The 23,016-nt window shown below is 38.4% G+C and overlaps 2 non-coding genes across 2 annotated transcripts; both read left to right on the forward strand.

Moving 5' to 3' along the window:
* Positions 1 to 993: 993 nt before the first annotated feature.
* Positions 994 to 1,101, forward strand: LOC112768107 (small nucleolar RNA R71). The gene has a single exon (XR_003185545.1). It is a non-coding gene; the product is annotated as a small nucleolar RNA R71 (small nucleolar RNA).
* Positions 1,102 to 19,099: 17,998 nt separating this feature from the next.
* On the forward strand, positions 19,100 to 19,205 carry LOC112767860 (small nucleolar RNA R71). The gene has a single exon (XR_003185301.1). It is a non-coding gene; the product is annotated as a small nucleolar RNA R71 (small nucleolar RNA).
* The last annotated feature ends 3,811 nt before the right edge of the window (positions 19,206 to 23,016 follow it).

Raw genomic sequence — 23,016 nt, forward strand, 5'->3', positions numbered from 1 at the left:
CTTAGCAACTTGCTCTTCAGTAACATCTTCATCCTCTTCAGAGGAAGAATACTCATCAGAGCTCATGAATGGCAGAAGTAGATTCAATGGAATCTCTATGGTCTCAGTCTGAGCCTCAGATTCCCATGGTTCTTCATTAGGGAACTCCTTGGAGGTCAGTGGACGTCCATTAAGGTCTTCCTCAGTAGAGATTACTGCCTCTTCCTCCTCTCTAGGTTCGGCCATGTGAGACGTGTTTATGGCCTTGCACTCTCTCTTTGGATTCTCTTCTGTATTGCTTGGGAGAGTACTAGGAGGGAGTTCAGTGATTTTCTTACTCAGCTGACCCACTTGTGCCTCCAAATTTCTAATGGAGGATCTTGTTTCCGTCATGAAACTTTGAGTGGTTTTGATTAGATCAGAGACAATGGTTGCTAAATCAGAGTGGCTCTGTTTAGAATTCTCTGTTTGTTGCTGAGAAGATGATGGAAAAGGCTTGCTATTGCTAAACCTGTTTCATCTACCATTATTGTTGTTGAAACCTTGTTGAGGTCTCTGTTGATCCTTCCATGAGAGATTTGGATGATTTCTCCATAAAGGATTATAGATGTTTCCATAGGGTTCTCCCATGTAATTCACCTCTTCCATTGCTGGGTTCTCAGGATCATAAGCTTCTTTTTCAGAGGAAGCTTCCTTAGTACTACCTGTTGCTGCTTGCATTTCAGACAGACTCTGAGAAATCATTTTGACTTATTGGGTCAATATTTTATTCTGAGTCAATATGGCATTCAGAGTATCAATCTCAAGAACTCCTTTCTTCTTATTTGTCCCATTATTCACAGGATTCCTTTCAGAAGTGTACATGAATTGGTTATTTGCAACCATTTCAATGAGTTCTTGAGCTTCTGCATGCGTCTTCTTTAGATGAAGAGATCCTCCAGCAGAGCTATCCAATGACATCTTGGATAGTTCAGACAGACCATCATAGAAAATTCCTATGATGCTCCACTCAGAAAGCATGTCAGAAGGACATCTTCTGATTAATTGCTTGTATCTTTTCCAAGCTTCATAGAGGGATTCACCTTCCTTCTGTCTGAAGGTTTGGACTTCCACTCTAAGCTTGCTCAATTTTTGAGGTGGAAAGAACTTTGCCAAGAAGGCATTGACTAGCTTTTCCCAAGAGTTCAGGCTTTCTTTAGGTTGTGAGTCCAACCATGTCCTAGCTCTGTCTCTTACAGCAAAAAGAAAAAGCATAAGTCTGTAGACTTCAGGGTCAACCCCATTGGTCTTGACAGTGTCACAGATTTGCAAGAATTCAGCTAAGAACTGATGAGGATCTTCCAATGGAAGTCCATGAAACTTGCAATTCTGTTGCATTAGAGAAACTAATTGAGGCTTAAGCTCAAAGTTGTTTGCTCCAATGGCAGGGATTGAGATGCTTCTCCCATAGAAGTCGAGAGTAGGTGCAGTAAAGTCACCAAGCACCTTCCTTGCATTGTTGGCATTGTTGTTTTCGGCTGCCATGGTTTCTTCTTCCTTGAAAAGCTCTGTTAGGCCCTCTAAAGAGAGATGTTCTTTAGCTTCTCTTAGCTTTCTCTTCAAGGTCCTTTCAGGTTTAGGATCAGCTTGAACAAGTATGCCTTTATCTTTGTTCCTGCTCATATGAAAGAGAAGAGAACAAGAAAGTAGGGAATCCTCTATGTCACAGTATAGAGATTCCTTGAGGTGTCAGAGAAAAAGAAGAATAGAAGGAGGAGGTAGATAGAAGAGAATTCGAACATATAAAGAAGGAGGGAGTTTGAATTGCACCTTGAGGAAGAGTGTTAGTCCTTTAAATAGAAGGATGTGAGAAGAGGGAAAGAATTTTCGAAATTAAAGTAAAAGATTTTGAAATAATTAAAAGAAATTTTGAAAATTTGATTGATGATTTTCGAAAACTAAAATTGGGAAAGAAATTAAGTGATTTTTGAAAAAGATTTTGAAATTAGAAATCAAAAAGATATGATTGAGAGTTAATTTTGAAAAAGATGTGATTGAGAAGATATGATTGAGAAGATATGATTGAAAATCAATTTAGAAAAAGAAAGTTTTTAAAATTAAAGTTGATTACTTGACTAACAAGAAATTAAAAATATGATTCTAAAATTTAAAGTTTGATCCTTTCTTAATAGACAAGTAACGACTTGAAAATTTTGAAGTAAATCTTTAATTATAACAAGGATTTTCGAAAATTAAAAAAAATGGAAAGAAATTGATTTTGAAGAGATATGATTGAAAAGATGTGATTTGAAAAAGATTTGATTTTGAAAAATTATGAAGATTTGAAAAAAATTTGAATTAAAAACAAAATCTTCCCTCTTGTGTCCTTCTGGTGTTAAACGTCCAGCCAGGTACCCTGGCTGGCGTTTAAACGCCAGTTTTCCTTCTTCACTGGGCGTTTTGAACGCCCAGCTTTTTCTGTTTGATTCCTCTGCTGAATGTTTTGAATCTTCAATTCTCTGTATTATTTACTTGAAAAGACATAGTTTTGAAAAAAAAAAATTTGAATTTTTAATGATGAGAAACAATAAAAATGCAACTAAGATCAAATAAACAATGCATGCAAGACACCAAACTTAAGAATTTTCATATAAGAGACACTAAGAAATTGAGAATGCATATGAAAAATAATAAAACATATAAAACAAGAGAATTTAAAGATCGGAGCAATGAAATCATCAAGAACAACTTGAAGATTAATGAATATTGCATGTTTTTGAAAAATGCAAGAAGAATGCAATTGACACCAAACTTAAAAATTGATACTAGACTCAAACAAGAAACATAAAATATTTTTGATTTTTATGATTTTATAAATTTTTTTGTGATTTTCGAAACTTATATGGAAAAAAATAAAGAGAATCAAAACTTTTAATAATAATTCCATGAATCATGCAATGTTAGTCTAAAGCTTCAGTCTAAAAAGATTAGACATGTTTGGCCAAGCTTCAGCAGGACATTACATTCAGCAGCTAAATTGATGAGAATCAATCAGCTTTTGTGATGCTAAGAACATCACCTTGAAACTCTAGAATTCATTCTTAAAAATTCTGAAAAGTACCTAATCTAAGCAACAAGATGAACCGTCAGTTGTCCAAACTCGAACAATCCCCGGCAACGGCGCCAAAAACTTGGTATGCGAAATTGTGATCATCAATAATGGCGCCAAAGGACTTGGAGCTCTTAAACATGAATCACACTTTGTCACAATTCCGCACAACTAACCAGCAAGTGCACTGGGTCGTCCAAGTAATACCTTACGTGAGTAAGGGTCGATCCCACGGAGACTGTCGGCTTGAAGCAAGCTATGGTCACCTTGTAAATCTCAGTCAAGCAGATTCAGATGGTGATGGAGAATTGATAATTAAAAGATAAATAAAACATAAAATAAAGATAGAGATACTTATGTAATTCTTTGGTTGGAATTTCAGATAAGCGTATGAAGATGCTTTGTTCCTCCTGAACCTCTACTTTTCTATTGCCTTCTTCCAATCATTCATACTCCTTTTCATGGTAAGCTTTATGTTGGGCATCACTGTTGTCAATGGCTACTTCCCGTCCTCTCAGTGAAAACGTTCCAAATGCGCTGTCACCGCAAGGCTAATCATCTGTCGGTTCTCGATCATGTCGGAATAGGATCCATTGATCATTTTGGGTCTGTCACACACCCCACAATCGTGAGTTTGAAGCTCGTCACAGTCATCCCTTTCCAGATCTTACTCGGAATACCACAGACAAGGTTTAGATTTTCTGGATCTCAAGAATGACCACCAATAATTCTAGCCTATACCACAAAGGTTCCAATCTTAGATTAGAAACCCAAGAGATACGCATTCAAGCCATTGCTAGTAGAACAGAGGTGGTTGTCAGGCACATGTTCATAGGTGAGAATGATGATGAGTGTCACGGATCATCACATCCATCAAGTTAAAGAACGAATGAATATCTTGGAGAAGAAATAGACTTGAGTTGAATAGAAAAACAATAGTACTTTGTATTAATTCTTGAAGAACAGCAGAGCTCCACACCTTAATCTATGGTGTGTAGAAACTCCACCGTTGAAAATACATAAGAACAAGGTCTAGGCATGGCCGAATGGCCAGCCTCCAAACGTGTCTAAGATAGCATAAGACTTATCAAAGATCGATCAAATACAATAGCAAAAGGTCCTATTTATAGAAAACTGGTAGCCTAGGGTTTATAGAAATAAGTATTTAATGCAGAAATCTTCTTCCGGACCCACTTGGTATGTGCTTGGGCTGAGCATTGAAGTTTCCATGTGTAGAGACTTTTCTTGGAGTTAAACGCCAGCTTTTGTGCCAGTTTGGGCGTTTAACTCCAGATTTTGTGCCAGTTTTAGAGTTAAACGCCAGAATTCTTGAGCTGACTTGGAACGCCAGTTTAGGCCATCAAATCTCGGGCAAAGTATAGACTATTATATATTTCTGGAAAGCCCATGATGTATACTTTTCAACGCAATTGAGAGCGTGCCAATTAGGTTTTTGTAGCTCCAGAAAATCCACTTTGAGTGCAGGGAGGTCAGAATCTAACAGCATCTGCAGTCCTTTTTCAGCCTCTGAATCAGATTTTTACTCAGGTCCCTCAATTTCAGCCAGAAAATACCTGAAATCACAGAAAAACACACAAACTCATAGTAAAGTCCAGAAAAGTGAATTTTAAATAAAAACTAATAAAAACATAATAAAAACTAACTAAAATATATTAAAAACATACTAAAAACAATGCCAAAAAGCGTATAAATTATCCGCTCATCACACGGTATGAAAATTAGAAGTCCTATCCTAGTTATCCTTATCAATGGTGATGAGAATTATATTTTGCTCCCCACTAAGTCAACCTCTAACTATGAAGGTAAGTCAAGTGGATAAATCAATTTAACACCTAAAGTCCTAGTCAACTCCTAAGGAAGGACTAGAGTTATAGGAATTTAAATCAATCAGCAAAGATAACAATTATCAATCACGATGAGTTTGACAACTCAAGAGTTACCAATTAATCAACCAAAGCCAAAAGGAAAAAATCTAAATTATTTAGATAAATAAAGGAAAGCAATCATAATTCTGAAATACCTCAAATTGCATTAATAAAAGAAAATCAATCCAAACATAAAGAGTTCATAAACTAAATTGAAAAAATAAATAAAAGGAATATTAAACCTGGAAATTGAGAAGAAGAAATCATAATTCCTTTAAGAGGAATCCTAATCCTCAATCCTAAGAGAGAGGAGAGAACCTCTCTCTCTAAAAACTACATTTAAATCTAAAATTCTGAATTGTGAATGTATGATAAGTTGTCCCCCCCCCCCTTTGATTTCTCCATTCTCTGGCTTATATTCTATGTTTCCGGATTCATAATAGGGCCGAAAAAGGGTCCAGAAATCGCTGGGGGCATTTTTTGCAAATTCTGGTACGTGGCGTCTGTCACGCGTTCGCGTGGGTCACGCGTTCGCGTGGGTCACGCGTTCGCGTCATCTGGGAGTTTTCCTTGTCACGCGTATGCGTCATTTGTGTTCTGCTTAAGGCACGCGCGTCCGCGTCAGTCACGCGTGCGCGTCGATGCCTTTTTGCGCTAGGCACGCGGCCGCGTCATCCATGCGCTCGCGTCGCTGCCCTTTTCTTCAAAACTCCATTTTTGTGCTTTCCTTCCATTTTTGTATGTTTCCTTTCTGTCCTCTAAGCCATTCATGCCCTATGAAACCTGAAAATACTTAACACACAAATCACGGCATCGAATGGTAATAAAGGATAATTAAAAATTAATATTTTTAAAGCATAAGAAAATATGTTTTCACATATATCATAAAGTAAGGAAGGAAAAGTAAAACCATACAATTTACATGAATAAGTGGGTGAAGGATTGAGTAAATCACTTAAATTGAGTACAAAATACATCATAAAATATGGGTTTATCAACCTCCCCACACTTAAACAATAGCATGTCCTCATGCTAAATCCAAGGGAAAAAGTGAAGGTAGAATGGTGGAATCTCATGCAATGCAACCTATTCTAAATGCAAGCTATCTACATGAATCATGCAATTCTAATTATTATCCACCTATATATATAAAGCTTACATGTGGTTAGTTTGCTTCATATTTTCAAGGAATCATATATACATAGCCAAACCTTAGATAATGTTAAAGCACTTTTATAATTGAGATGGGTAAAAGTATTTCACAAACTTGCAAGACAATTAACAATTAAGCAGAGATATATGGTGATGAGCTATTGAACCCTCACTGGATTTTGTGTTTACTCTCTAGTCACTCAGTGTTTATTGGGTTAATCACTCTGTTCCTTTTCTATCCTTGCTTTCTAAAACCTTGTTCTTCATCTAACCAATCAACAAATATTGAATATAGACATACAAAGATCATGAGGTCTTTTTCAAGGTTGTAATGGGGCCAAGGTAAAGGTAAGAGTATACGTATAAGGCTAAGTGAGCTAACAAAGTGAATCCTTGATTAGTATAAGATTTCACCTAACATATACATACTTTATATAATTTAAAATGCTTTACCTAGCTACCCAAACTTTTCCCACTTTTGTGTTACATGCTCTTGTATTAAATTTACTTTTGAATTTTGTCTCATGTGCATTGATTCTTTTATTTTGCATTGGGGTAATTTTTTTTGTATCCTCTTATTTAATTACTTAAAAGTTTTTTTTTTCAATGCACATGGTAATTTAATTAATTTGATTTCACATGAGAATGCTTCCCAAATATTCAAATAACTTATTCAATTTCAATTTCCCACTTTTTCTATCATCCCATGTTCCCATGTTTCCCCACACTTAGTAGATACACAATCTCTATCTTAAGCTAACCAAGGATTCACTTGGGATTTTTAATTTGTTTTTCTGCTTAAGGCTAGTAATGTGGTTATAGAACAAGAGGGGATTAAAAGGCTCAAGGGAGCTAACAAGGGTGATGTAAAAGGTAGGCTAATTTGGGATAAGTGAGGAAAAATTCAAATGATGGCCTCAATCACCTCTTGATATGTATCTATATTCTATATTAGACATATAGATTAAAACAAGGTAAAGAACACCAGAATAAGAAAGAAGGGCGAAACACACAGGAATGAAATTTATGGTTAAATGCAACCATGCAATCAAGCTCAAAAACTCACAGGTTGTGTGTTCTTTTGGCTCAAAAATTATATATCAATTATGTATGTCATGCAAGTAGAAATCAAGAGTTCCCATTATTCTCAATGTGGATCTTAGGGTGGCCCTTAAAATCTTAGTGTTGTTCCTTGAAAAATATTGTATAAATTAACTAACATGTAATGCTATATATATACAAGGTGTGTGGATGTTTTGATTCTGTTAAAGTCTCTAGTTTACTCCTTTTATTTTCAATTAAATCAAACTATTATATGCTAAAAGGGTAAACTATACTGATTAATCCACATATTCTATAACTAATAAGTTTAGAATTGCAAACTAAGCTAAATATCTAAGATATAAACTAAAGTGCAAAATGCGGAAATAAAGTAAAAATACAGCAAAAGAACAATGTGCAAGTACTGAAAGATAAAAATAAAATAAAAATACAGAAAATGAACAAAATAAGATAGAATAAAAAGAGTCTAAAAAGTGGTTCACCAAAAAGATTCACCAGAGATGGCAACCTTCCCACACTTAAATAATAGCATCGTCCTCGATGCTCACTCAAGCTGGGTGTGAAGAAGTGTCATCTCCGGAAGGATGTGCTGCTGGTGTCTCTGTGGTAGGCTGAAGGTCTGCAGGCTGGATAAGTGTAGGAGAATCTGTCTGCTGCAGCGGATGCTCTGACTGGAGAGGAATCGCCAGATCTGTGGCCTGGATCTGGTGTGGCTCCTCATGCTGTGGCACAGCCTGCTCTGGTCCTGCCTGCTCAGTCTGGGCATGTGTCTCCTCCTCATGATCCAGAATATGAGTAACTAACTAATGAACTGGTAAAGGGAATAGTGTTCGGTGGAACCTGGTGTGGGTAAGATCAGAATATGAGATAGAGAGGGGGGTAGTGGCGCTGGTGGCTGCACGGTGGTGTTTCGGATGGGGGCAGTGGTGGAGGGTTGTGTTTGTGGTGTTGGGTTAGGTTTAAGGGAGGGGTGAGGAAAAAGATTGAGGGCGAAGGTATTGGGCTATGGTGGTGGTCGGCGGTTCTGGGCGGGTGGCGGGGTGGTGGCGGTTTGGAGATGGGGCGGCAGTGGGTGAAGGGAGGGGAGAAGAAGAAGAGAAAGAAGGAGGGGAGGTTCCGGCAAGGGTGGCGTGGCAGGGTTGGTCGGCGATGGTAACGGCGGCTTGGTGAGGGTGGTGCGGTGGTGGCAGGGGAGAGGAGGAGAGAGTGCAGAGGAGGTTGGGGTGGTATTTTGGGGGACACGAAATGGTTAGGGTTCGCGTGAACGCATGGAGCACGCGATCGCGTAATAGGGGCAAAAGGGAACTGACGCGGCGGCGTCATTGACGCGATCGCGTGAATTAGGTAAAAGGTACGTGACGCGGACGCGTGATATATGCGAACGCGTCACTGTAAATTGTGCTAGACGCACAGTTCCAACGTCATTTTGGCGCAACTCTCTGTTCACTCTATAGGGGCAAAGATTTTCACGTGATGTGTACGTGTCGCCCACGCTTTCGCGTGGTGTGTGTGTGAATTGTAAGTGACGCGTTCGCGTCGTTGACGCAGACGCGTGGGCCCATTTGTGCTAAACGCACACCAACCGTACGATTCCAGCCCAACTTTTTGGGCGTTGTATCATTACGCCGATTTCCAATCGACGCCCACGCGTGGCCTGCGCGCTCGCGTGGGTTGATTTTTTTTTTATGCAATTATGCAGTATGCAATATGCAATGCTAATGTAAATGCTATGAATAATATCTAGGTTCAATGAAAATAAAATAATATAAAAACAAACAAAACGAAATAAAATTGAAAAAAGGACGATCATACCATAGTGGGTTGTCTCCCACCCAGCACTTTTAGTTAAAGTCCTTAAGTTGGACATTTGATGAGCTTCCTGCTATGGTGGCTTGTTCTTGAATTCATCCAAAAATCTCCACCAGTGTTTGGAATGCCAACAGCCTCCGGGGTCCCAAACTAGGCATGTAAAGCCCTCAAGCAAGTTAAAGCAAGTGATTAGGCTCTAGGAATGTTGATTGTTAGAATGAATTTTGGGGTCCCAAACTTTATTTTTGTAACCGTCTTTGCCTTGATCCACATTTTTCCAGTTGGACGGTACGTAATTTGTATTCTCACCAAGATGACCAAACGCCTTCCGAGACCCATTCAATTGAACTTGATACCAATCCTTGCACTTCAAATTGAAGCGTGGAACCTTATTGAATCTTGCACACCAGCTCTGAGTATGAGCCATTTCCCTCTTACTCTTAAAGCCGCAAAGAGCTCTAAGCTGGCCCTCTATTTCAAGCAAACCATATTCAAGTGGAAAAGTAAAGATAAAGGTTAAGGATTGTACCCACTTGAAGCTTGTATTGGGCGGTAATGGCCTTGGGGTAGGTATTTCCAGTGGTTCTGCAAGCTCTACTCCCTTGTATTCTTCAATAAATTCCTCCACTTCTTTGCAAACTTCTTCAAATTCAACCATGTCTTGATCAAAGTCCTTGATTTCTTTCTCATCATCACTCAAGTCATAAGTTGGAGGTTGAGAAAATCTACCTCAGCATCATCTTCATATTCACTCGGGGAAGATTCTTCTATCTCAAAGAATTCACTTGCAAATGCAAGTTCATTAAGAAGAGAACCTGATTTGTGATTATCGTCATCAGGGAAACTTGCGTCTTGGGTTATTCCATCTAGTTCTTCATAAAATATCTGCTTTGGGGGTTGTGCACTATCCTCCTTGACATCAATTTTGAACTTCTCGGCGGAATCCTTTACGGTTCTTGATTCCCATGGATGTTCAGCATCTCCTAAATCTTCAACCACTTCTTCCTCTGTAACTATTATGGCTTCCTCCACTTGTTCCAATACAAAGCCATGCTCCTCATTGTCCACTGAAGTTTCTAGTGTCTCCTTCATGCTACGCTCTTCTTTGGATTCTCCACATGTAGCCATGGGAGTACTTTGAGTTCTCAGATGTTGGGAGGCTAATTTATTTACTACCCCGGTTAAGGCAGTAACGAGTTCCAGTACGTCCCTTTGCATCTTCGCTTGTCCTTGAAGAAGAACACGAAGGGTGTCATCCATTGGAGATTGGGATGGATATGAGGGATCATTATTTTGGAGGAATGGTTCATCATAAGAATGTGGTGGTTCTTGGGAGTAATTGGATTGGAGTCGGGGTGGATATGGATTAGGGTCGTAGGGGGTGTTTGGTTGTAAGGGGCTTGTGAGTATACTGGTTCAAAGCTATGTTGAGAGTATGGTTCAATAGCACAGGGTGGGACTTGTTGGTAACTACAAGGGGATCCACCATATCTGTTGCCTTGGCATGCATTGTAGAATGGTCGTCGTCTGTGGTACTGTGGAGAGTGTTGTTGCCTAAAGGGTTGATCAAGTCCTCATGGCTCCATCCATCTTTGACTGTTCTGACCTTGATGCATGTTCCTACTATAGCTTACATTCCCTTCAACAATATTAGAACCAAACTCAAAGCGAGAGGGGTGAGAATTCATAGTAAATAATAAAAATTAAAAATAAAAACAAATAAACAGGTAAAAGAAAATATTTACAATAACCAATAATAAGGCACACAGTTGCAAATCCCCGACAACGGCGCCATTTTTGACGATCTGATTTCTATTGGTAAAGAATTTTCACAAATATTATCGCGTTGTAAGTATAGTTTCTAAACCAACAGAGAATCCTTTCGTACAAAAGTTTTGGTTGTCACTTAAGCAAACCCAAAAAATTTATAATCGAAGTATTTAAACCTCGGGTCGTTTCTCAAGGAATTGCAGGGAAGTACGATTTATTATTGGTTATGGAAAATAGTGTTTTTGGGTTTTTGAAAAAGATTTGAATGAGAAAAATAGATTGCAGGAATTAATAAATCAATAGCTAATAAAACTCTTAGCACGGTATGAAAATTAGAAGTCCTATCCTAGTTATCCTTATCAATGGTGATGAGAATTATATTTTTCTCCCCACTAAGTCAACCTCTAACTATGAAGGTAAGTCAAGTGGATAAATCAATTTAACACCTAAAGTCCAAGTCAACTCCTAAGGAAAGACTAGAGTTATAGGAATTTAAATTAATCAGCAAAGATAACAATTATCAATCACGATGAGTTTGACAACTCAAGAGTTACCAATTAATCAACCAAAGCCAAAAGGGAAAAATCTAAATTATTTAGATAAATAAAGGAAAGCAATCATAATTCTGAAATACCTCAAATTGCATTAATAAAAGAAAATCAATCCAAACATAAAGAGTTCATAAACTAAATTGAGAAAATAAATAAAAGGAATATTAAACCTAGAAATTGAGAAGAAGAAATCATAATTCCTTTAAGAGGAATCCTAATCCTCAATCCTAAGAGAGAGGAGAGAACCTCTCTCTCTAAAAATTACATCTAAATCTAAAATTCTGAATTATGAATGTATGATAAGTTGTCCCCCCCCCCTTTGATTCCTCCATTCTTTGGCATATATTCTATGTTTCTGGATTCAGAATTGGGCCGAAAAAGGGTCCAGAAATCGCTGGGGGCGTTTTCTGTAGATTCTGGTACGTGGCGTCTGTCACGCGTTAGCGTGGGTCACGCGTTCGCGTCATCTGGGAGTTTTACTTGTCACGCGTACGCGTCGATCACGCGTACGCGTCATTTGCGTTCTGCTTAAGGCACGCGTCCGCGTCAGTCATGCGTGCGCGTCGATGCCTTTTCGCGCTAGGCACGCGGCCGCGTCGTCCATGCGCTCACGTCGCTGCCCTTTTCTTCAAAACTCCATTTTTGTGCTTTCCTTCCATTTTTGTATATTTCCTTTCTGTCCTCTAAGCCATTCATGCCCTATAAAACCTGAAAATACTTAACACACAAATCACGACATCGAATGGTAATAAAGGATAATTAAAAATTAATATTTTTAAAGCATAAGAAAACATGTTTTCACATATATCATAAAGTAAGGAAGGAAAAGTAAAACCATGCAATTTACATGAATAAGTGGGTGAAGGATTGAGTAAATCACTTAAATTGAGCACAAAATACATCATAAAATATGGGTTTATCACCACCACATCAACATAATTAAACTAATTTCAAGATAAATTTCGAAATCCATGTACTTCTTGTTCTTTTGCAAGTAAAAACATTTTCATTTAAGAAAGGTGAAGCTTCATAGGACATTCATAGCTTTAAGACATAGACTCTAAACTTTATTGATTATGAAATAAAAATAAGACATGAAATAAGCATAAAAGCAAATAAATAATAGTAAAAGAAAGGAAATTAAAGACATAAAAATAAATGACTCTAATACTAATGCTCATGTAACTCTTAAAATAGATCTCTAATAACAAAAGTTATCATATAGTTAGGACTCAACAACCTTGATTTTAAGGGGTAGGTGCTCCTTCAATTTGTGGGACATCCAACTCTTCAAGGGACAGCTTCTGGCGCTTTAGTTCCTGTAGCTCACGCCCTTGCTTCTCTTGTTCTCTGAGCAGTTTGCAGAGCATGCTGTTCTGATTCTACTGCTCTTCTTTGAGTTGATCCATAGATTCTTGCAGCTTGTTGACAGATGCTTCTAAGCGGGTCCAATAGTCAAATTGAGGATTTTCTGGGAGGAGCTCATGTGCCCTCCTCTTGATGAGGTTGTCTTGAACTTGAGGTCCATCCATCACCCTTTTGGTGATTGGGTGTTCGACTGGGATATATTCATCAACACCTATTTGTACTCCCGCATCTTTACATAACAGACTGATCAAGCTTGGGTAGGCCGATTTGGCCTCAGTGGATTCCTTGTTTGCAATTGTGTAAATTTCACAAGGAATTAATTGATGGACCTCCACTTCTTTTCCCAGCATAATACAGTGGATCATCACTACTCTTTTGACAGTGACTTCAGAGCGGTTACTGGTGGAAAGTATGGATCACCCAATGAAATCCAGCCAGCCCCTAGCAACTGGCTTGAGGTCTCCTCTCTTCAGTTGGTTTGGGATACCTTTTGAATTGGTTATCCACTTGGTTTCAGGGAAGCATATGTCCTCTAGAACTTGATCCAACTTTTTATCTTTAGCCATTCTCCTGTTAAAGGATTCTGGATCATCCTGCAGTTGAGGAAGTTTGAGGACTTCTCTCACTTTGTCAAGATAAAAGTAGATAATCCTCCCTCTGACCATGGTTCGAAAAGTGTAGAAGGCAGTTCCCTCCATTCTTTGCTTATCTGTCAGCCACAGATTTGTATAGAATTCCTGGACCATATTTCTTCCCACATTCATCTCAGGATTAGCTAGGATTTCCCAGCCTCTATTTCGAATCTGCTCTTGGATCTCCGGATATTCGTCTTCTTTCAGATCGAACTTGACTTCCAGGATCATTGATCTTCTGCACACTATTTTGAAGTAATGATCTGCATGTTCTTTGGTGCAGAACCTCTCATGGATCCATTGTGGTTTTGGATTGTTTTCTTTCTTGCCTCTTGGAGTGGTTTGTTTCCCTTTAGGGGCCATGATTTTGGTCAGTGATCACGGAAACTCACACCAAACTTAGAGGTTTACTTGTCCTCAAGCAAAAGCAAAGAAAGAAGATGAGTAGATGGAGAGAATGATTCGAATGATGGAGGAGGGGTGATGGCCGAATGTATAAATAGAGGGGAGGGAGGGTATGGTTTCAAAATTTTAGAAAAATATATGATTGAAAGATATGATTGATGCAAGATAAACATGATATGCAAAAGAGAATATAGTTTTCAAAATTTAAAAGATATGAAGAAGATATGAGGAAGCTAAATCTGAATTTTTTTTGTTTATGCATCTAAGAAATAAAAGATAATATGAATGAATTGAAAAGATTTGGAAAGAAATTGGAAAGATAAATGAGTTTTTGAAAAAGATTTGAAAAGAATTTGAAGGAGAATCAATAAGAATTTATAAGTTTATAAATTTTTGTGAATGGAAATTAAAAGATGAATGTTTGTAATGTTTGGATGTAGAAAATTTTGATTTAAAACATGAAAATTCAAAAAAAAAATTTGAATTGAAACGAAATTACCTCTCCCCTAGCTATTCTAGCGTTTAACGCCCATCTGGTGGCCATTTTGGGCGTTTAACGCCCAGCCAGGTACCCTGGCTGGCGTTAAACGCCAGAAATCCTTTTTCACTGGGCATTTTTCTGAACGCCCAGAATGCTGCCTATTCTGGCATTTAACACCCAGAATGATACCTTCACTGGCGTTAAACGCCCAGAATGGTAGCCATTCTGGCGTTTAACACCCAGATTGCCTCTTTACTGGCGTTTTGACGCCAGTGAGCTCCTTTCCTCTGTGATTTCTCTGTTTTATGTCTTAAACCTCCATTTTCCTGACTTTTTCACTGAAAATATATTAATTAACAAGGAAAACAAAATTAAAAAAACTTATCTAACTGTTACAAACATCTAATTATTGATAATGGCTGGGTTGCCTCCCAGCAAGCGCTTCTTTACTGTCTTTAGCTGGACTTTACTGAGCTTTTAACTTAGTCTCAGCTTTGAGCATTCTTGCTCAACATTGCCTTCAAGATAATGTTTGATTCTTTGTCCATTAACAATGAACTTTTTGTCTGAATCAATATCTTGAAGTTCTACATAGCCATATGGTGACACACTTGTAATCACATGTGGGCCCCTTCACCGGGATTTCAATTTCCCGGAGAACAATTTGAGCCTAGAGTTAAACAGCAAGACCTTCTGTCCTGTCTCAAAGACTCTAGATGACAGCCTTTTGTCATGCCATATTTTTGCTTTCTCCTTATAATTTTTTGCATTTTCAAAAGCATTGAGTCTGAATTCTTCCAGCTCATTCAACTGGAGTAATCTCCTCTCTCCAGCTACCTTAGTATCAAGGTTTAGGAACCTGGTTGCCCAGTAGACCTTGTGTTCCAGTTCCACTGAAAGATGACAGGCTTTTCCATACACAAGCTGGTATGAAGAGGTCCCTATAGGAGTCTTGAATGCTGTTCTGTATGCCCACAGAGCATCATCCAGACCTCTTGCCCAATCCTTTCTACAGGCATTTACAGTCCGCTCCAGGATTTGTTTTAGTTCTCTATTTGAGACTTTAGCCTGCCCATTTGTCTGTGGATGATATGGAGTTGCCACTTTATGGTTAATTCCATATCGGACCAGAGTAGAGTCAAGCTGTTTATTGCAGAAGTGAGTGCCTCCATCGCTGATCAGTATCCTAGGGACACCGAACCTGCTGAAGATATGCTTCTAGAGGAACTTCATCACTGTCTTAGTATCATTAGTGGGTATGGCAATTGCCTCTACCCATTTAGATACATAGTCTACTGCCATTAGAATATAAGTGTTTGAGTATGATAGTGGGAAAGGCCCCATGAAGTCAATACCCCATACATCAAACAATTCAATCTCTAAGATCCCTTGTTGAGGCATGGCATAACCGTGAGACAGATTACCAGCTCTCTAGCAACTGTCACAGTTACGTACAAACTCTCGGGAGTCTCTATAGAGAGTAGGCCAGTAGAAGCCACACTGGAGAACTTTGGTGGATGTTCGCTCACCTCCGAAATGTCCTCCATATTGTGATCTATGGCAATGCCATAGGATCTTCTGTGCCACTTCTCTAGGCACACATCTACGGATCATTCCGTCTGCACACCTCTTAAAGAGATATAGTTCATCCCATAAGTAGTATTTTGCATCAGAAATCAATTTTTTCATTTGCACCTTGCTATACTCCTTGGGTATGAATCTCACAGCTTTATAATTTGCAATGTCCGCAAACCATGGTACTTCCTGAATGGCAAAGAGTTGCTCATCTGGGAAGGTTTCAGAGATCTCAATAGGAGGGAGGGGCACTCCTGCTACTGGTTCTATCCGGGACAGGTGATCTGCTACTTGGTTCTCTGTCCCTTTTCTGTCTCTTATTTCTATATCAAACTCTTATAGAAGCAACACCCATCTTATGAGTCTGGGTTTTGAATCCTGCTTTGTGAGGAGATATTTTAGAGCAGCATGGTCAGTGTACACAATCACTTTTGATCCTACTAGATAAGATCTGAACTTGTCAATAGCATAAACCACTGCAAGTAACTCTTTTTCTGTGGTTGTGTAATTCTTCTGTGCGTCATTCAGAATACGGCTGGCATAGTAAATGATGTGCAGAAGCTTGTTGTGCCTCTATCCCAATACTACACCAATGGCATGGTCACTGGCATCACACATTAGTTCAAATGGTAATGTCCAGTCTGGTGCAGAAATAACTGGTGCTGTGACCAGTTTAGCTTTCAGAGTTTCAAATGCCTGCAGACACTCTGTGTCAAAGACAAATAGCATGTCAGCAGCTAGCAGATTGCTCAGAGATTTTGCAATTTTTGAAAATTTCTTTATAAACCTCGTATAGAATCCTGCATGCCCCAGAAAGCTTCTGATTGCCTTAACATTGGCAGGTGGTGGTAATTTTTCAATTACCTCTACCTTAGCTTGATCCACCTCTATTCTGTTGTTTGAAATTTTGTGCCCAAGGACAATTCCTTCAGTCACCATAAAGTGACATTTTTCCCAGTTTAAAACCAGGTTAGTCTCTTGGCACCCTTTTAGAACAAGTGCTAGATGATCAAGGCAGGAGCTGAATGAGTCTCCAAATACTGAGAAGTCATCCATGAAGACTTCCAGAAATTTCTCTACCATATCAGAGAAAATAGAGAGCATGCACCTCTGAAAGGTTGCAGGTACATTGCACAGACCAAATGGCATCCTTCTGTAGGCAAATACTCCAGATGGACATGTGAATGCTGTTTTCTCCTGGTCTTGAGGATCTACTGCAATTTGGTTGTAGCCTGAATAGCCATCCAAAAAGCAGTAGTATTCATGGCCTGCTAGTCTCTCTAGCATCTGGTCTATGAATGGTAAAGGAAAATGATCCTTTCTGGTGGCTGTATTGAGTCTTCTGTAATCAATACACATACGCCACCCTGTAACTGTTCTTGAAGAAATCAGTTCGTTTTTTCATTATGAACCACTGTCATGCCTCCCTTCTTGGGGACAACTTGGACAGAGCTCACCCAGGGGCTATCAAAAATAGGATAAATAATCCCAGCCTCTAGTAGCTTAGTGACCTCTTTCTGCACCACTTCCTTTATGGTTGGATTTAGCTGCCTCTGTGGTTGAACCACTGGCTTAGCATCATCCTCCAATAGGATTTTGTGCATGCATCTTGCTAGGCTAATGCCCTTAAGATCACTTATGGACCAACCAAGAGCTGTCTTGTGTGTCCTTAGCACCTTAATTAGTGTTGTCTCTTCCTGTGGATTTAAAGCAGAGCTTATGATCACCGAAAAAGTGTCACCTTCTCCCAGAAATACATATTTCAGGGATGGTGGTAGTGGTTTGAGCTCAGATTTATGAGGCTTATCCCCTTCCTGAGGAGTTTTCAGAGGTTCTTCCGTTCTCTCTGGTTCCTTCAGATCAGGCTGAACATCCTTAAAAATATCCTCTAGCTCTGATTCGAGACCCTCAGTCATATTGACCTCTTCCACCAAAGATTCAATAACATCTGCACTCAGGCAGTCTTTTGGTGTGTCTGGATGCTGCATAGCTTTGACAACATTCAACTTAAATTCATCCTCATTGACTCTCAGGGTTATCTCTCCTCTTTGGACATCAATGAGGGTTCGTCCAGTTGCTAGGAAATGTCTTCCTAGAATGAGAGTTGCACTCTTGTGCTCCTCCATTTCCAGCACTACAAATTCAGTAGGAAAGGAAAATGGCCGCACCCTGACAATCATGTCCTCAATTATGCCTAATGGGATTTTAATGGAGCCATCAGCAAGTTGGAGGCATATCCGGGTTGGTTTAACTTCATCAGTCAAACCAAGCTTTTTGATAGTGGATGCATGTATTAGGTTGATACTTGTCCCAAGGTCACACAGAGCTGTCTTGGTACAAGCACCCTCTAATGTGCATGGTATCATAAAGCTTTCAGGATCTTTAAGCTTTTCTGGTAAGCTTTTCAGAATGACTGCACTGCATTCTTTAGTGAGGAAAACTTTTTCAGTTTCTCTCCAATCCTTCTTATGGCTTAAGATCTCTTTCATGAACTTAGCATAAGAGGGTATTTGCTCAAGTGCCTCTGCAAACGAAATCTTTATTTCAAGAGTCCTGAGATAGTCTGCAAAGCGGGAAAATTGTTTATCCTATTCCGCTTAGTGGAGTTTCTGAGGATAAGGCATCTTGGCTTTATATTCTTCAACCTTGGTTGTTGCAGGTTTATTTCCTACAGAAGTGGTTGGAGAAGCCTGCTTAAGAGGGTTGTTATCAGCACTTGCAAGTGTCTGACCCCTTTGTGGTGTTTGAACGCCAGAATTGGGGGCTGCATGGGCGTTTAACACCAGATTGCCACCCTTTTCTGGCGTTTGAACGCCAGAATCATTCTTCTCTGGGCTCTTACTATCCTCAGAGGGATTTTGGGTAGTGGTTTGGTTATCCTTTGTCAGTTGTTCCTTTCTTGGCTTCCTGCTACCTTGGATTGATACGTTCAGTGTTTTCCCACTCCTTAATTGAACAGCTTGGCATTCTTTTGTTATCTATTTAGATAGCTGATGTCTTGTCTGATTCAATTGTGCTTCCATATTTTGGTTAGCATTTTTAGTTTCTTGGAGCATCTCTTTGAATTCTGCAAACTGTTTTGTTATAGTAAGCAATTGCTGATTGAGTTCAGCAACTTGTTCTTGAGGACTAAGTTTAGTGGATACTGCTTTAGCCTCTTCTTTCAGGGAGGACTCACTACTCAAGTACAGATGCTGATTTCTAGCAACTGTATCAATGAGCTCTTGAGCCTCTTCAATTGTCTTTCTCATATGTATAGATCCACCAGCTGAGTGATCTAGAGACATTTGAGCTTTTTCTGTAAGCCCATAGTAGAAGATGTCTAACTGTACCCACTCTGAAAACATTTTAGAGGGCATTTCCTTAGCATCCCTCTGTACCTCTCCCAAGCATTATAAAGGGATTCATCATTCTTTTGTTTAAAGCCTTAGATGTCCAGCCTTAGCTGTGTCATCCTTTTTGGAGGGTAATATTGATTCAGAAATTTGTCTGATAACCGTTTTCATGTTCTTATGCTTGTTGTGGGTTGGTTGTTTAACCACCTCTTAGCTTGATCTTTTACAGCAAATGGAAACAGCAATAATCTGTAGACATCCTGATCCACTTCTTTATCATGTACTGTGTCAGCAATTTGTAAGAACTGTGCCAGAAACTCAGTAGGTTCTTCCTGTGGAAGACCAGAATATTGGCAATTTTGCTGCACCATCATAATGAGCTGAGGATTTAGCTCAAAACTGCTTGCTCTGATGGGGGTATACAGATACTACTCCCGTATGCAGCATTAATGGGGTTAACATATGACCCCAGAGTCCTTCTGGACTGTTCATTTCTACTTAGATCCATGATGGAGAAAGGGAGATGTTGTAGATTGTAAAATAGAAATAAAGTAAAAGAAAAATCAAAATATTTTTGTTTTTATTTTATTTATTTAATGCTAACCAAATTCAAAAGAGAAGAAATTAAAATAATTGGAAACTAGAAAAATAAGCTTTGAAAATAAAATAAAATAAAATAAAATAGATTAAAATAAATAAATAAAATTCAAATGCTAAAATGGCTGATGAATTAAAAAGATTTGAAAAATTTTGGATATGATTTTAAAATTTGAAGATTGAAACTTTCTCAACAAGGAAACACCAAACTTAAAATTTTTCAATCAAAATAATAAAGTAGGACAAGTAATTCGAAAATTATGTCTAGAAGGAAAAATATTTTGAAAAAAAATTTTATAAAGGACTTTCAAATTTTGAAGATTGAAATAAAATTAGATAAGATTTTGAAAAAGATATGATTTTTGAAAAAGATTTTGAATTTTGAAATTTTAAAACTAAGATAAGATAGAATAAAAATTTTAAAATAGAAATCTGAATTTTTTTTATGAAATTTTCGAAAATTCAATTAAATAAATAGAAAAGATATTTTTTAATTTAATGAGGAAAGAGAAAAATAATAAAATGACACCAAACTTAGAATTTTTAGATCAAAACTAAGAAAGCAAACAGAAAAACTTTGAATGTCAAGATGAACACCAAGAACACTTTGAAGATCAAGATGAACACCAAGAATAAATTTTAAAAATTTTTAAGAAAATAGAAACACAGAGGACACCAAACTTAAAATTTTTTATATTTTTGACACTAATAATTTGAAAATTTGAAAGGAAAATAAAATCATGCAATTGATACCAAACTTAAAACATAAAACTAAACTCAAATAGAAGACTAAATTATGAAGTTATTGGTTTTTAAAAATATTTTGAAAATAAATTAGAAAAAGAAAATAAGGATTTTAAAATTTTTAACCAAAAACAATAATAGAAGACTCAGTTTTAGTGACACTAAACCAAAAAGATAGATTTTTCCTAATCTAAGCAACAAAATAAACCGTCAGTTGTCTAAACTCGAACAATCCCCGACAACGGCGCCAAAAACTTGGTGCAGGAAATTGTGATTACACTTTTCACAACTTCGCACAACTAACCAGCAAGTGCACTGGGTCGTCCAAGTAATACCTTACGTGAGTAAGGGTCGATCCCACGGAGATTGTCGGCTTGAAGCAAGCTATGGTTATTTTGTAAATCTTAGTCAGGAGATTAATGATAATAGTGGTTATATTTATGAAAATAAATAACATGAAATAAACAGTACTTGTGATTCAGTAATGGGGAACAGGCTGAGGTTCCAGAGATGCTCTGTCATCTGAATCTCTACTTTTCTACTGTCTTCTTCTCCAAACATGCATGGCCTCCTTCCATAGCAGGCTGTATGATCCTCTCAGATGAAAAATACCAAGCGCTGTCACCGCATGGCTAATCATCTGTCGGTTCTCACTAGCATCGGAATAGGATCATTATCCTTTTGCACACTGTCACTGCGCCCAACATTCGCGAGTTTGAAGCTCGTCACAGTCATCCCCTTCCAGATCCTACTCGGAATACCACAGACAAGGTTTAGACTTTTCGGATCCCATGAATGCTACCATTGATTCTAGCCTATACCACGAAGGTTCTAACCTCTGGACTCGGTCCGTGGATTAGAAACCCAAGAGATACGCACTCAAGCTGTCGCCCAATGACTACGTTGAGCTCAGATAGAACGGAGTGGTTGTCAGGCACGCGTTCATAGGGTTGAGGATAATGATGAGTGTCACGGATCATCATATTCTCCATATTGAAGTACAAGTGAGTATCTTAAAATAGAATCAAGCGTAATTGAATAGAAAATAGTAGTAATTGCATTAATCCATTGAAACACATCAGAGCTCCTCACCCCCACCTATGGGGTTTAGAGACTCATGCCGTCAAAGGTACAATATGAAATGTAAAAATGTCATAAGTTGCGAAATGAATCTCTAAAAGTAGTTTTTATACTAAAGTAGTAACTTAGGTTTACAGAAAATGAATAACTAAGTGCAGATAGTGCAGAATTCCACTTCTGAGACCCACTTGGTGTGTGCCTGGGCTGAGCTTTCAAGCTTTCACGTTCATATGCCCAAAGTTGCCTTTAAACGCCACCCTAGGTGCCAGAATGGGCGTTTAACGCCAAAAAAGGTGCCAGTTCTGGCATTTTACGCCAGAAAGTTTTAGGCTGACTTTGAACGCTGGTTTGGGCCATCAAATCTCGGGCAAAGTATAAACTATTATATATTGCTGGAAAGCCCAAGATGTCTACTTTCTAACGCAATTGAGAGTGTACCAATTGGGTCTCTGTAGCTCCAAAAAATCCATTTTGAGTGAAGGAGGGTCAGAATCCAACAGCATCTGCAGTCCTTTTTCAGCCTCTGAATCAGATTTTTGCTCAGGTCCCTCAATTTCAGCCAGAAATTACCTGAAATTACAGAAAAACACACAAACTCATAGTAAAGCCCAAAAATGTAATTTTTGAATAAAAACTAATAAAAATATAATAAAAAGTAACTAAAATATACTAAAAACTACCTAAAAATAATGCCAAAAAGGGTATAAATTATCCGCTCATCAAAGAACTTCATCCAAGCTTGGTGAAGTCGGTTGGAAATTCTGACAACCGTTTAAGGAGCAAGCATCCTTAGGAGTTCAAGGATGAGTACAAGCATAAAACACCTTGACAAGGAGCCTCCCAATTGTCCAACTTAAGGACTTAAACTAAAAGTGCTAGGTGGGAGACACCCTACTATGGTAAACTCTTTCCATTCTCTTATAGATATAATCAATGGATGAATTGAGTTGCTATTGTAGGTAGTTTTTATTTTTTTTCTATACTCTTGTACATATTGCTTTGATTTATAGGTTTCTTGTTAGATCCATGTTTTTATTAGAATAGTTGTTTTGAATTGCATTTTGCTTGAAGTGCAAGTTTTGTTTGTTTTGTCTTTGAAATTTTTTCAAAAACTAAAATACTTTTTGTTAAATTTGAATTTTGGTTGCTTTAGAATGTTTATAGGTTAGGAGAGTGCCCTATTTCTGTTTTATGCTTCTATATAAAAAAAGGGCGCGCCACGCATGAGCGTGGCCGACACACACGCGTCGTATGCTATGTTGGGACTCCTGGTACAAAAATCAGAGAGTTGCGCTGGAGTAGTGCTGCTTTTGTGCGAATAGCACAATTTAGCACCATGCGTACGTGTGGATGACGCGTATGCGTCACCCTCTCGTTTCTGCATCGGGTGACGCTTACGCGTCACTTGCCATTCCTGCTTTCGACGCATACGCATGGACAAAGCGCGCGCGTCACCTTCGTGCCCTGTTTCTCCCCTGTTTCTTTTCCTTTCTTCTTTCTTC

Source organism: Arachis hypogaea, chromosome 17 (genome assembly GCF_003086295.3).
Source record: "Arachis hypogaea cultivar Tifrunner chromosome 17, arahy.Tifrunner.gnm2.J5K5, whole genome shotgun sequence".
NCBI lineage: Eukaryota > Viridiplantae > Streptophyta > Magnoliopsida > Fabales > Fabaceae > Arachis > Arachis hypogaea.